This window comes from Euprymna scolopes, chromosome 18, assembly GCF_053919585.1.
Source record: "Euprymna scolopes isolate OS-2025 chromosome 18, ASM5391958v1, whole genome shotgun sequence".
Taxonomy (NCBI): Eukaryota; Metazoa; Mollusca; class Cephalopoda; order Sepiida; family Sepiolidae; genus Euprymna; species Euprymna scolopes.
The window spans coordinates 65,022,409-65,027,408 of record NC_136499.1 but is presented as its reverse complement, the minus strand read 5'-3'; the positions used below and the strand labels follow the sequence as shown (position 1 = coordinate 65,027,408).

The window sequence follows — 5,000 nt, the reverse complement described above, 5'->3', positions numbered from 1 at the left end:
TGAAATGATGGAGATCTTCCTAAGATTCCGTTTTTTTTTTCATGTCGTATGTAAGACCTTGGCATCTCGTTATTTTTCCCTCTCAGCTCTGTTTAAACCATCATCATTGGGGACACTAACTTCTACTAAGGTTGCTTCTTTCTCATTCTTGTCCCATATCACTATGGAAGGTGTTATGGCTGTTGAATCTGGAAATATCACGGTAATTAACACATGTCAGCCATTTTTTAATTTTAATCTATTAATAGTAGATTAAAATAACTGAAATCTTTACGACATCGTGAACCTTCGAAACTATAGTAGTTTTTAAGCTTTTGAACTATTGAATAAAAAGTGAACAATTATACGAAAGATTTAGTATGAACACATTTTTTTAATGTTTCTTTTCGCGTGTTATTTCGAGGTTTTGGTATCAACATCGAATCAACTTCACTACTTGTCTAATTTGCTCCACAATTTGGTGTACAAACACATACACACACATATACACACACATACACATACGGCAAACACACACATACACACGCACGTGCACACACGCACACACACACACACACACATATATATATATATATATATATATATATATATATATATATATATATATATATATATATATGGTATGTTTTTTAGAGGTGGCGAACTTTAAATTAAAGTCAATCACAGAAAAATATATTTATCATACACAAATATGTGGTTTATTCCAAAGATTAATTTTTGGCGTTTATAAATTAAATTCAATTTCGGGCATATGGCCCCGCGGCTTGCGCGTATATGGTGTAATCTAAAGGTCCAATTTTCGCAAACTTTACGCATTAAACTAGGCTATATTTCGGCCAAAACGCATCAAATATTATCGTCTCAGTAATTTATTGTGGTTTATCAACGTATATATCACCAAAGAAAATAAACTAATGGGGATAAATCGCACGAACAAGGTGGCCAGTTGATAGATACATTTCATGAAATTATTTGTTCATCAAATGTTTCTCTCAGTAAATTCATCGTATCATTTGCAATTTGCGAACGCTGCTCGGGTGTCAGTCTCTTCATGATGAATTGTCCAACCAGCTGAACCATAAATAACCGATAGTTGTCAAATTTGCAAAAAACAAAAAAAAACAAAAACAAAAACAAAAAAAACTAGAGTTGCCAATTTAAAGTTCGCTGCTCTTAAAACACACACACACACACACACACACACACACACACACACACACACACACACACACACACACACACACACATATATGTTTATATATCAATCGTGCATCTTTGAAAATTGATTTCTATCATTGCGCTCTGTCATTTCTTTGTTTTGTTTTAAATCAATTTGGATAATAAGTTTGAGCTTTTATATATGACTTTAAATATATAGGAAGATATAGGAAAAGCTTCCAGCGTAAGCGACCAGAGATTGATCTCGTTTGTGTTAGATTTGAAACCGAGGGTACCGATGTTTTTCTGATCTTCTGTAACCCATAATTATTAAATATTACTCTCTTATATTAATTTTTCTTTGATAGGGTTCTCTCCCACAAACTTCCACAGAAACACACACACACACACACACACACACACACACACACACACACACACACACACACACACACACACACACACACACACTTATGATGAGAATAATGGAAATAGTATTCTGATAAAATAGAGAAATAAAATGGGGGAAAACGAGTTATTTATTCATCAACGTTTCGTCTTTATTTCGAGACTTCCTCTGGATGAATGAAACATTTTCAAATATTTGTACTGGTGTTTTTGTCTTCTCAATCTCATTCATCCAGAGGAAGTCTCGAAATAAAGACGAAACGTTGATGAACACATAACTCGGTTTGTTCCTATTTATTCCCCACCTCTCTCTCTCTCTCTCTCTCTCTTTATATATATATATATATATATATATATATATATATATATATATATATATATATGTATGTATATGTATATATATATATATATGTATATGTATATGTATGTATTATATATATGTATTATATATATATATATATATATATATATATATATATATATATATATATATATATATATATATATATATATAGTACTAGCAAAAGTACCAGTCGTTGACTGGGTTCAAAAACAGCCTACAGAAAATGGACTCTGATTTATGAAAGTTTGATAGATTATGAAAACGAAGGATTGTAAAGAGATAGCTTCGAATTTGAGGGTATCAAAACCAAAGCAAAATATGATGAAAGTAAAAATAAAATAGATAAACCCCATAAATTATTATACCATACCTGTTCACACTGAAACACTTATCACAATATTCTGTGGATCTATATTAAAAAAACCTTGTTAAACTTTATGACACATTTCCATTCTATGGAGGTCAGGCGCGAACGAACACCCCCATAATTTTATTGTACCATATTTGTTCAAACTGAAACATAATTATCAAAGTATACTTACGCAGATAGATATGAAAAGTCTTTATTAAAGTTTGTGCCGATTTCCATTCTGTGGAAGCCAGGCGCGAACGCAAACCCGAAATTTTATTATACCATCCCTATTTAAGTAAAAACATACTTATCAAAGTATTCTTATGTACATCTATATCAAAAAACACTTGTAAATGTCTTTTAATTTTTACATTTTTTATTTCCATACTTTGTGGACCAGGCGCGTACGCAGACCCCACATTTTTAATGAATCATCATTATGCCAGATCAAACATACTCATTCCTGTGTCTCGATACATCTTCTATCATTATATGTAATCAGTTTTCTATAATAGTCAACCATATAGGAGCCTATTCGTGACCACACACACACACACACACACACACACACACACACACACACACACACACACACACACACACACACACACACAGACGTTCAGCTGTATATATAATATAAAGATAAATATTATGTTCTGATATATATGTCACTGCCAAATATTTAAAATAGCAAAATAAACACGCATATTTTCAGTTTGGTTGCAATGATTGTGTTTGCTACTGCGTTTAATAGAATTATATTTTCAAACAAAAAAATATCATAATAAAAATGTGTTATCACTGCTGTATTTATCGTAGCTTTGAACAGGTTTGGAATCAGCACATACTATTGATCTCACATCATATTAAAGTTATGTAGAGTTGGCGGAAAGTTTGTTGTTTTAAAAATGTTTACTACATGTAATTCCGACATTATTTTACTGTACATTACACCATGCATGTAGAACTGTCTATTTGGCTGCCTATGTATGTATATATGTTACGGCATAATTACGTTGACATACCGATTCTCATCAGATCACCGAAGTTAAGCAACGTTGAGCCTGGTTAGTACCAGATGGGTGACCATTTGGGATTTTTAGGCGCTGTATGTGCTCTCCGCTTATCTTGGCATTGTTTCCAGTCATCCTGAACCTCCATTTATTACTGGTATTTAACAACGCCGACTCAGTAGACGTGTGGTTGGTAATTGCGCGACTCTTGCCACAAAAAATCCTCGCGCAGGCACCCTTACAGTGGGTATCCATAGCTACCATGTATGTATGATCATAATCAGGTTGCCACAGTGGTTCTCGTCAGACCGCCAAAGTTAAGCAATGATGGGCCTGGCCAGTACGAGATGGGTGAATATTTGGGAATATCAGGCGCTGTATGTGCTCGCCGTTTATCTCGGCATTGTTTCCAGTTGTCCTGAAATTTCTACTTGTCACTGGTATTTAAATATGCCGACTCAGGAGAGGTTTGATTGAAGATTGTGCAACTCTTGCCACAAAAAATTTCACGCGCGAGTCACAGCTTCATCAGTGATGTTTCGTGGTAATCATCGAAATCGATGAACGGACATCATATATGCATGATGTATGTGTCTATCTATCTGCCTATCTACGAGGGTCGTTCCAAAAGTAAGGTCTATTTTTTAACTAAAATCTAAAAGCGTTGAAAAGTTATGAAAACGGGGGGGGGGAGACACCATTAAACGAACAGCCTTTTTGTGCTCTAGAATTTATCTTTTTACATAGTCACCACCATTCTGAATTTACTTTTGCCAGCGATGAACGATGTCCTGAGCGCGCTTTGTCACTCATATCTCTGTCAGCACTCTAAAATCGACAAACCCATCTCCTAACTGTGCTGACATCAACTGAATCGGCTTCGTAAACGTTCAGCAGTTGTCTATGAATGTTGATCGGTTCCATTTTTCTGCTTAGAGGAATTCAATGACACATCTTTGCTTCTGACACACGTCCATTACAGGGGTTGCTTTCTTAGAGTCTCACACAGTCAATAGCTGTAACAGAGAGATGAAACTCAGGTCATGACTACATGAGTTCAGTCATCATAGCAATGCAATTTGCAATTCCCGTCTGATACATTCGGGCGGAATAAAAAATTAAGAGGCATTACTTTTGAAACACCTCATCGTATCTATCTATGTTATTTTTAGACCCCCCCCCACACATACATATAGGTATCTATCTTGATTTTATTCTAATACATATCCATCTCAGTAAGTCTATGTTCATTGTTCATGTACCTATTCCAAATCTGTCTCTGTGTCTGTCTATCTATCTATCTATCTATCTATCTATCTATCTATCTATCTATCTATCTATGCTATTTGTTAGCCACACATACACACACATACACACACAGGTATCTATCTCAATTTTATTCTAATACATATCCATCTCAGTAAGTCCTTATGTCTATGTACCTATTCCAAATCTATCTATCTATCTATCTATCTATCTATCTATCTATCTATCTATCTATCTATTCATGCGTATATCTACGTTGTTATATATATATATATATATATATATATATATATATATATATATATATATGAATATTATTCTAATAATATTCTTGATAAATCCATATGTTTATGTACATAGTCCAATTCTATCTCTATCTATCTATCTATCTATCTATCTATCTATCTATCTATCTATCTATCTATACTTTCGATTAATCATTTCTCTCTAGTGATGCTTA

General features: G+C 33.8%; 1 protein-coding gene across 2 annotated transcripts in view; it reads left to right on the top strand.

Moving 5' to 3' along the window:
- The window catches only part of LOC145297645 (uncharacterized), a 282,988-nt gene that overhangs the window by 1,280 nt on the left and 276,708 nt on the right, over positions 1–5,000 (top strand). The window lies entirely within an intron of this gene.